Source organism: Heteronotia binoei, chromosome 16, assembly GCF_032191835.1.
Source record: "Heteronotia binoei isolate CCM8104 ecotype False Entrance Well chromosome 16, APGP_CSIRO_Hbin_v1, whole genome shotgun sequence".
Taxonomy (NCBI): Eukaryota; Metazoa; Chordata; class Lepidosauria; order Squamata; family Gekkonidae; genus Heteronotia; species Heteronotia binoei.
This window is the reverse complement of record NC_083238.1, coordinates 53,836,360-53,847,661: the sequence shown is the minus strand read 5'-3', so window position 1 is coordinate 53,847,661 and position 11,302 is coordinate 53,836,360.

The following is an 11,302-nucleotide window of genomic DNA, read 5'->3' as shown; positions in this document are numbered from 1 at the left end:
AATTCATCACAGTGCATTTAATCGGGGCTTTTTTTTTTTTTTTTGGCAGGAACGCAGTTTTTGCTGGCTTGGTGTCAGGGGGTGCGGCCTAATATGCAAATGAGTTCCCACTGTGCGAAACAATGTGCGAAGAATGCAAATGAGTTCCTGCTGTGTGAAACAATGTGTGAAATATGCCAATGAGTTCCTGCTGTGCGAAACAATGTGCGAAGTATGCAAATGAGTTCCTGCTGTGCGAAACAATGTACGAAGTATGCAAATGAGTTCCTGCTGCACGAAACAATGTGTGAAATATGCAAATGAGTTCCTGCTGTGCGAAACAGTCTGTGAAATATGCAAATGAGTTCCTGCTGTGCGAAACAATGTGTGAAGTATGCAAATGAGTTCCTGCTGTGCGAAACAATGTGTGAAGTATGCAAATGAGTTCCTGCTGTGGGAAACAATGTGTGAAGTATGCAAATGAGTTCCTGCTGTGCGAAACAATGTGTGAAGTATGCAAATGAGTTCCTGCTGTGCGAAACAATGTGCGAAGTATGCAAATGAGTTCCTGCTGTGGGAAACAATGTGCAAAGTATGCGAATGAGTTCCTGCTGCACGAAACAATGTGTGAAATATGCAAGTGAGTTCATGCTGTGCGAAACAATGTGTGAAGTATGCAAATGAGTGCCTGTTGTGTGAAACAATGGTGATGTCAGGGGGTGTGGCCTAATATTAGGGCTGCCAAGTCCAATTCAAGAAAAATCTGGGGATTTTTGGGAGTGAAGCCAGGAGACTTTGGGGGTGGAGCCAGGAGCAAGGTTGGGACAAGCATCATCGAACTCCAAAGGGAGTTCTGGCCGTCACATTTAAAGGCACCGCACACCTTTTAAATGCCTTCCCTCCATTGGAAATCATGAAGGATAGGGGCACCTTCTTTGGGGGCTCATAGAATTGGACCCCCTGGTCCAATCCTTTTGAAACTTGGAGGGTGTTTTGAGGAGAGGCATCAGAAGCTGTGCTGCAACCAGGGCCGGTGCATGGGAGTAGGCAAAGCAGGCAGTCAGCTAGGGCACCACCTGGCCTAGGGGCACCACCTGGCCTAGGGGCACCACCGGGTGTCCCCTCCCCTCCCAGACGCATGACTCTAGCTCCTGCCCACTGTCCCCTTGTCTTCTCCCATCACCAAGCCAAGCCACGCCCCTCTCCCACCTCATCCTATCCCGCCACCCTCCTCCCTGCCTTGGCCGGCAAGCGCTTATTCTCACAATTTTTAAATAACGTATCACATTTTTTTAAAAAAAATTAAAAATCAGTATATTAAATTATGTGAAAAGTTTCAAGTTTTGTGCTCTTCGTTTTCCTTATATGTTTTAATAATGGGGGGGGGCGCTAGTGGGTGATTCGCCTGGGGCGCCAGAAAGCCTGGCACCGGCCCTGGCTGCAGATTTGGTGTCTCTGTCTCAGCAGAGCCCCCGATACCCACTGATCAATTCTCCATTATAACCTATGGGGATCGGTTTCCGTAGGGAATAATGGAGTGTCCAGCAGACATTCCCCCCTCCCCCACTTTCTGATGATTTCCCGATCTCTGAAAGCCCAGAAAGAACACTGGCGCCTTCCCGTGCCCAGCGTGCTTCGAGTTCGGAACACGCTGGGCAGGGGAAGCTGCGCTCTTTCTCAGCTTTGAGAGATTGGGGGAGCTCCTCCAACCCCTCAGAGCCAAGGAAGGCTCAGGGACGGTGCCTGTGGGGATGGGGCGCCTACCCCTGCCCGCACCCCTGTGGAAGCTGGCGCTCTAGGCTGTCACCTAGTTTGCTAATTCCCATGTGCCGGTCCTGATGGGGTGTGGAGGGTAGAGTTGCCTGATCCAGTTTGGGGGACCCCTGGAGCCTCGGAAGGGCAGGGACATCAACGGCGTACAATGCCATAGAGTTCCCTGTCCGTATCATCCATTTTCTCCAGGGAAACTGATTTCTGTAGTCTGGAGATGAGATGTAATTCCAGGGGATCCCCAGGTCCCACCTGGAGGCTGGCATCCCTTAGGGTCCCACCTCTTTCGTGATTGTCACACTCATGCTGCCACGATCCTTCCCGCCCTGACAGCCATGCCTCAGGCCGCGCCTAGGATAAGAACCCGCCGGGAAAAGAGAAAACAAGCTTAGGCGAGGTGGTATGCAGATGGTTTCTCAGGAATTGATATCCCTCCCAACGAATGCCATTGCCTAACCCCCTGAGAGCTCTTCCCATTTGTAATACAGCCACCTTTCCCCTATCCCTCTGCGACTGCTGGCACGAAGGTCCCAGAATATGCAAAGTCCCTTGCCTAGATGGATGCCGCCCCAGTAATCCCCGGCCCACTGAAAGGTGTGGCACATGTGCAAATGCCAATAGGGATATCAGAAGCAGCCACAAAGAGACTTTACGCTCCCAAGGAGCAGAGGTGGAATTCTAGCAGGAGCTCCTTTGCATATTAGGCCACACCTCCCCTGATGTAGCCAATCCTTCGAGAGCTTACAAGGCTCTTATTTTTGTAAGCTCTCGGAGGATTGGCTACATCAGGGGTGTGTGGCCTAATATGCAAAGGAGCTCCTGCTGGAATTCTGCCCCTGGGCCCATCCAGTCCAACACTGTGTCATGCAGGAGGTCCATCCGTGGGGCCAGAACTCCAGAATCCCCCCAAGCACTCTTGCCTCCCCGCCGCAGCACCAAGAAGACTGTGTTCTCTCTACAACTTTTGTTGAATAGCCACTGAGAGACCTTTGCTCCATACGTTGATCCAGTCCCCTCTTGGAGCTGTCTATGCTTGTAGCTGCCACCACTTCCTGTGGCAGAGAAATCCCCATGCAAGTTTTTGCTCACAAGACTCCACATCTTAGAGGAAGTATTGCTGTGAGGTGCTCTGACTTCTGTGAGGACAGCATTTTCTTGTGACTGAAAACAATCAATGTCGCCTGGCAAATTAAGAAAGGTTCTTGAAAACGTGTGGGGGTCGTTGTCACCAGTCAGTCCCAACAATTCGGAACCGAAGAATATTTTACACGACAAACGTTGGCAATGCTTGGCTGCGTTTTAAAAAGGAAAAACCCTCGAGCTTTTAGAAAGCAATAACTATAACTGTATGCATCTCCTTCATTTGTTTTTAATCTGTGAACTAGATGGCTTGTTTGCCGCTTGATCGAAACAGGGCATTTCAAGTCGGCCCCCTGCGCGTTGGGACTCCGTGTTGAAAAAACATTGTTATTACATTGCATTCATATCTTATCATCTTGTTATTGTCAATATTATTTCGTTATCTGGTCGCTATAGCCATTTGGTTGTATTTTTTTCTTAATCCCCGGGTGGGGGCAGGGGACCCCCTGGTTTGGAGGCCTTCCCCCCACTTCAGCATTATCAGAAAGCAGGTGGTGGTGGGGGAAATGTCTGTTGGGCACTCCATTATACTCTATGGAGTCCGATTCCCATCGGGTATAATGGAGAATAGGTCCATGGGAACCTGGGGCTCTGGGGGGACTGTTTTTGGAGGTAGAGGCATCGTATCTTCAGCATAACATCCAGTGCCTCTCCCCAAAACATCCCCCAAGTTTCAAAAAGATTGGACCAGGGGGTCCAATTCTATGAGCCTCAAAAGAAGGTGCCCCTATCCTTCTTTATTTCCAGATGAAGGCATTTAAACGGCGTGCGGTCCCTTTAAATGTGATGGCCAGAACTCCCTTTGGAGTTCAATTGCGCTTGCCACACCCTTGCTTCTGATTCCACCCCCAAAGTTCCCTGATATTTTTTGAGTCAGATCTGGCAATCCTATAGAGGAGATGTCAACAGGACCCGCTCTTGGGCAATAGCGCCCTAGGCAGGCGCCCCCCCCCCCGGCGCGCTCTGTCCCCCCCCCCACACACACTGCCGCGGCACTCCGCTTGCTCACCTACCTGTTTCTTGCAGCCCGTGCCTGCATGTTTAACCATATGTGCAGGCGTGGGCTGCAAGAAGCTGGTAGGGCTGTTTTAGTTGTGGCAAGCAGGGGGACAAGCGGAGTGCGGTGGTGGTGGGGGGTGAGCAGAGTGTGGTGGCGGTGGGACGGAGGAGGCTGGCAGTGGCGGGGGAGCGGGAGGCAAAATAGGCGGTTGCCTTGGGCACTGGGGGGGGGGAGCCCAGTTCGGTGCCCCAGCCTCTCAGTGCCCTAGGCAACCACCTAGTTTGCCTAGTGGGAGAGCCGGCCCTGGATGTCAAGGGGCTACAGGCAAAACAGGAAATGGCAAAGATTCCTACCGAAAGCACTCTTGTTTTTTTTCAGTTTGGTGAGCCAGTTTGGTGTAGTGGTAAAGTGTGCGGACTCTTATCTGGGAGAACCGGATTTGATTCCCCACTCCTCCATTTGCACCTGCTGGAATGGCCTTGGGTCAGCCATAGCTCTGGCAGAGGTTGTCCTTGAAAGGGCAGCTTCTGTGAGAGCTCTCTCAGCCCTACCTACTTCACAGGGTGTCTCAGCCCCATCTACCTCATAGAGAGACAGTTTGGTGTAGTGGTTAAGTGAACGGAGTCTTATCTGGGAGAACCGAATTTGATTCCCTACTCCTCCACTTGCACCTGCTGGAATGGCCTTGGGTCAGCCATAGCTCTGGCAGAGGTTGTCCTTGAAAGGGCAGCTGATGTGAGAGCCCTCTCCAGCCGCACCCACCTCACAGGGTGTCTGTTGTGGGGGAGGAAGGTAAAGGAGATTGTGAGCTGCTCTGAGACTCTTCGGAGTGGAGGGAGGGATATAAATCCAATATCTTCTATCTTCTTCTTCCTAGGATCTGGGACAACTCCTTTAACTCACTAGGAAAACTCTCGGTGGGCTGCTGCTGTGGCCGAGGTAGGGGGAGAAACCACTGGCCGTCTACATCTGTACCTTGCTGAGCAAACCACATGGTATGCCAGCATCCTTAATTTGCTTCACTTGGGCTGTTTTAATGTCCAAATCCGCCCCTGCGTAGGATCCACCCAAAGGTAACCACAACTGGAATGGCCCTCAAAGAGAATTACAGGCGATCGCTGAGTTTGTTTTTCCAAAGGAACCAAACGGACCAGAAATTTAGAATTTGTGTCCGATTGACATAAGGAAAGGAGAAATGAACAGAATTCATTAGACATTGGAGGAAAAGTAAATTATGAACAGAAACGTCCTGGTGCGGTTGTCTAAAAATATTGTGACTGGCAAGCCGACTAAAGGCCTGGGAACAGATTTGGCCAATTAAGCGATTCTGCCGTTTCAGCAGTGGGGTTTTGCTGGGTTGCACATTTTGCACCCTCTTCGAAGAAACCCGAGTCACAAGTCTTGTGGTTGGTGAATGCCCACGCAGGCACCTGTGTTTCTAGAAAGCCAGCAGCTCCTTCACTCCCTTTGCTCAGCATCATGTGCTTATGGAACAGCTTATTGACTCGGCTCTGACATTTTATTAAGAGGCGTGCATCTTTTTTGGGGGGGTCATGTGATTCACGGACTGTGCGGTGGATAGCTGGAAGGTTCCCAACTTCAATTTCAGGCTTGGATTGCTACTCCCACTGATTTCCCAAAGGCGGAACAAACAGCCTGTGATCTGTTCACCGGCGCACGTGTACGGGGGCTACTTAGAGTTGGCCAGGACCTCCCTGCTCACTGGTGATAGGGTTCCCTCTCCCTCCTCCGTTATCAAGATAGAGAGCCAGTTTGGTGTAGTGGTGAAGTGCGCGGACTCTTATCTGGGAGAACCGGGTTTGATTCCCCACTCCTCCGCTTGCACCTGCTGGAATGGCCTTGGGTCAGCCATAGCTCTCACAGAGCCACCCTTGAAAGCACAGCTTCTGTCAGAGCTCTCTCAGCCCCACCCACCTCACAAGGTGTTGTGGGGGAGGAAGGTAAAGGAGATTGTGAGCTGCTCTGAGACTCTGAGATTTGGAGTGGAGGGCAGGATATAAATCCAATATCTTCTTCGTCGTCGTCTTCTTCATATCTGAAGAGATATATTGCTGAAGACCACGGCTTTTTTTTTTTAAAGCAGGAACTCCTTTGCATATTGGGCCACACACCCCTGAGGTAGCCAATCCTCCTGGAGCTTACAGTAGGCCCTGTAAAAAGAGCCCAGGAAGCTCTTGGAGGATTGGCTACATCAGGGGTGTGTGGCCTCATATGCAAAGGAGTTCCTGCTACAAAAAAAAGCCCTGCGGAAGACAATTATTAATATGAGGAGACAGTGGTGACCATCAGTTTCTCTTTCTGTTTAGATGACATCTCCAGATCTTTCCCAACCCAGGTATTTCCCAACCCTGATTCAAAATTAGATCCAATGCCTGATCCTAATCTTTGGGAATAAGCTATTTTTGTGGAAATTCAACTTTATATACATATATATTATATTACAGGTTCGTTACAAAAGTTTGAGGAGGCTTCTTAAGATATGCTAGCATGGTTTTTGGTGGTTATGATTCCTTCAGTGGCAGTTAGGGTTGCCAATCCCCAGGTGGGGGCAGGAGATCCCCTGGTTTGGAGGCCCTCCCCCCACTTCAGGGTCATTAGAAAGTGTGTGTGGGGGGAGGAAATGTCTGCTGGGCACTCCGTTATTCCCTAGGGAGACCGATTCCCACAGGGTATAATGAAGAATTGATTCGTGGCTATCTGGAGCTCGGGGGGGGGGGGGGGAGGAGGCTGGTTTCTGAGGTAGAGGCACCAAATTTTCAGCATAGCATCCAGTGCCTCTCCCCAAAACACCCTCCAAGGTTCAAAAAGATTGGACCAGGGGGTTCAGTTCCATGACCACCTCCGAAGAAGGTGCCCCTGTCCTTCATTGGAAGATGAAGGATAGGAGGGAAGGCAATTTAAAAGGTACGCGGTCCCTTTAAATGTGATGGCCAGCACTCCCTTTGGAGTTCAATGGTGCCTGATACAACCTTGCTCCTGGCGCCACCCTCAAAATCTCCTGGCTCCACCCCCAAAGCCCCCAGATATTTCATGAATTGGACTTGGCAACCCTAGTGGCAGTTAATAGAGAGCCTCACATGACCAGGAAGGACCTTAGGCCTCGCCTGAGAACAGCGGGGCGTATTCTTGTTCTTCTTCCCCACCCAAATCTGAACGGGAGGCCCAGGGGCAGTGGCTGAGGTCACCCCGACCAAGCGAGCCAGCTCTGTCAGAGCCTCCAATTCATTTGTGAGTGATTTCATGATTGAGCAAGTTTGGGGAAGGGAGCGCAGCATAGCTGTGATGCTGTCGAGCCCAGCCTCTGGGCCCCACCTGAAGGTGGGTAACGCTAAGCTCATTCACCCTAAACCACCTGCCTCTCCCTCGTCCTTCACAGCACCTTCCTGGGCACGCTTAACAGAGTTAAGAGTGCTGGACTAGAATCTGGGAGACCTGAGTTCGGCTCCTCGCTTGTGCCAAGAAAGCTTGCTGGGTGACCTTGGCCCAGTCACATACTCTCAGCCTAACCCACCTCACAGGGTTGTTGTGAGGTAGGCTTGCCAATCCCCAGGTCCCAACGGGGGTTCTCCTGCTTTTCCAGGCTCCTTCCCATCCCCACAGCCACCATGTCGCCTTCTCACTTTGGGAAGCTTAAGACTCCACTTGGAAAGGCTTCCTTTCTGGATGGCGTGCCTGTGTCTTTAAATATGTAGGACCCAGGCTGAATGGGGGGCGGGGTGAGCAGGCAGAACCACATGGCTGCTCCCAGTGGCTGTGAAAGCAGCCCAAACCCTCTGTTGGTTGTACAATCTTTTCAGAGGTCGTTTGTACAGTAAAGGTATATTATTTGAACCTTTGGTTTCCCTGTGGTTGGTTCTTTGGTTTCCCCGTGTTCTTGTGAAGAACTTGGAAGTTCAGCAACTCGTAAGTAAATTGCCTCTGTGTGACCTCACAAGTGTGGGATGGCAAACCGTTTTATTTTTGCACCTCTCTCTGTTTGAAAACCTCCAAAGGAGAGCCCCACCCCTCCCCACACTCCCAAGGAAGCCTGTTCCACTATCTGTGTGTGTAAGAGAGAGAGATGACTTGCCACTGCTTGGGTGAGGAAATGAAGACTGTATTCAGGGGAACAGCATGGCTGTGTTTTTATTTATTTATTTTAGGAGAAGTCTCCTGGCTCCACCCCCAAAGTCTCCCGACCCCACCCGTGAAGCCCTCAGATATTGTCTGGGTTAGGAAAGGAAAGGAAAGGTCCCCTGTGCAAGCACCAGTCATTTCTGACTCTGGGGTGATGTTGTTTTCACAACGTTTTCACGGCAGACTTTTTACGGGGTGGTTTGCCATTGCCTTCCCCCAGTCATCTACACTTTCGCCCCAGCAAGCTGGGGACTCATTTTACTGGCCTCGGAAGGATGGAAGGCTGAGTCAACCTCGAGCCGGCTACCTGAAAACCCAGCTTTCGCTGGGGATCGAACTCCGGTCGTGAGCAGAGCTTAGGACTGCAGTACAGCAGCTTTAACACTCTGCACTATGGGGCTCTGTCTACAGGAGATAAGGAAAAAAAAAGGTCCCCTGTGCAAGCACCAGTCATTTCCAACTCTGGGGTGATGTTGCTTTCACAACGTTTTCACGGCAGACTTTTTACGGGGTGGTTTGCCATTGCCTTCCCCAGTCATCTACATTTCCCCCCTAGCAAGCTGGGTACTCATTTTACCGACCTCGGAAGGATGGAAGACTGAGTCAACCTGGAGCCGGCTACCTGAACCCAGCTTCCGCCGGGGATCGAACTCAGGTCATGAGCAGAGAGCTCAAACTGCAGTACTGCAGCTTTAACACTCTGTGCCACAGGGCTAGACTTGGCAACTATGTCTGGGTTAGACTCGGCAATTATTGTGAGGACAAAGTGGAGGAGAGGTAAGCTGCTTTGAGTTCTCATTGGGGAGACAGGCGAAGTGGAAATGAATTCTATACATTTCCTGAGGGAACACACCTCTCCCTTCCACCCCTTGACTGGGTCAATATGTCCCTCCCTTCCGCCCCTTGGGTGTTCTTGGGGCGTCCTTGAGCCCTGCCCTGTGTACCACGGGCCCCGTATCCCACCCGCTGTCACTGTTCATGTGGAATTCACTTGCTTGCTCACGCAGCGGTGGCAGGCAGCACACAGCGCTCGATTCAGCGGTGCAAACTCTCCTGGAGCTGCCCATGCAAAGGAGTGAGGAGGGGCCAGCCAGCCAGTGGCGGTTCTCCTAATGAAGTAGGGTTGCCAATCCCCAGGTGGGGGCAGGAGATCACCTGGTTTGGAGGCCCTCCCCCCACTTCAGGGTCATCAGAAAGTGGAGGGGGGAGGGAAATGTCTGCTGGCCACTCCATTATTCCCTATGGAGACCAATTCCCGTAGGGTATAATGGAGAATTGATCCATGGGTATCTGGGGCTCTGGGGGCTGTTTTTTGAGGTAGAAACACCAAATTTTCAGCATAGCATCCAGCACCTCTCCCCAAAATACCTGTCAAGTTTCAAAAAGATTGAAGCAGGGGTCCAATTCTATGAACTTTGAAAAAAGGTTCCCTTATCCATTATTTCCAGTGGAAGGAAGGCATTTAAAAGGTGTACGGTCCCTTGAAACGTGATGGCCAGAACTCCCTTTGGAGTTCAATCATTCTTGTCGTCACAACCTTGCTTCTGGCTCCACCCCTAAAGTCTCATTGCTCCACCCCCCGAATTACCCAGATATTTCTTGAATTGGACTCGGCAACCCTATAATGAAGAGTTATGGGCCACAGCAGCTGGCTGCCCCACCACGCCAGCCTGACACCGGTCCTGAGCCCAAATTATCTTTGCTGTTGCTTGTCTTGATTTAAGAAGACACGGATTTCAGTGTGATGGACAACAAGGCAGGAAAAGAGTAACCAGCAAGCTTTAATGGTTTGCGTGATGGGCTCATATCCTAGGGTTGCCAAGTCCAATTCAAGAAATATCTGGGGACTTTGGGGGTGGAGCCAGGAGACTTTGGGGGTGGAGCCAGGAGCAAGGGTGTGACAAGCATAATTGAACTCCAAGGGAGTTCTGGCCATCACATTGAAAGGGACCGCACACCTTTAAAATGCCTTTCCTCCATTGAAAATAATGAAGGATAGGGGCACCTTCTTTTGGGGATCATAGAATTGGACCCCCTGGTCCAATCTTTTTTTAAACTTGGAGGGTATTTTGGGGAGAGGCAAAATTTGGTGAAAATTTGGTGAAATTTGGTGACTCTACCTCAAAACACAGCGGCATCCCCCCAAGCCCCAGATATCCATGGATCGATTCTCCATTATTTCCTATGGGAATAACTTTCCATAGGGAATAATGGAGTGGCCAGCAGACATTCCCCCCCTCCCCCCACTTTCTGATGACCCTGAAGTGGGGGGGGGCCTCCCAACCAGGGGATCCCCTGCCCCCACCTGGGGATTGGCAACCCTATCATATCCCCATTGGTGCTGTTATGGTTTCCCACCTGGCATGACTTCTAAAGCGGGAATGTCGGCCCCCAGGTGGAATTTCTTAACCCTCCATATGTTTATGCTACGTCTCCTGCGGTACTTTATAAATAGTATTACAGAAAGGTTTCACCCTTAAATCGGAGTCCTGGAGAAACAGACCCTTGTCTAAATTGCAGCCATGAGAGCGGTTCTGAAATTTATATAAACACACATCTAAAGCGGAAAAAAAAGTCTGAGTCAATTTCCCCCCCTGCTGCTTCAGTCCCACAGGGCTAGGCAAACTAGGCATTGGCCTTTTTGTTTAAAAAAATTCCTTCCCCTCCCCACTCTGAATTGCCACTGTCTTCTCTCTGTTACCACCGCCTCTTCCCACCTTCTTCCCCTCCCTCCCCGCCCTGAATCGCTGCTGTTTCCCCCACTTGCCACCGCTTTTCACCGTCTCCTTCCCCTACCTCCCCACCCCAAATCGCTACTGTCTTCCCCTGTTACCGCTGCTTCTTGCCGCCTCCATCCCCTTCCTCCCTGCCCCAAATTGCTGCTGTCTTCCCCCGTTGCTGCCGCTTCTCACCACCTCCTTCCCCTCCCCCCCTGCCCCGAATCACTGCTGTCTTCCCCCTGTTGCCGCCACAACGAGAGAGGGGGTGGCGGTGACAGTGGGGGTTGGTTTTAGGGCTGCCTGGGGTGCTGCGGGCCCTAGGGCCATCCCTGCAGACCAACATGGCTACCCATCTGAATCACACACCTAAAATGTCGTTCATCTTTGAGGTGAAGATAGGTTGGCCGGAAGGAAGGATGTCTGGGTTCTTGTTCCTTTTAAAAACTGGGTGAGAGAGAAATTTGGGAAAGCGCAATTTGCCAAGCTGAACTGCACCTTCCCCCCCACCCCACCCCCAAGGAGAGCTTACCTTGTCACATGGCATGATTCTTCTATG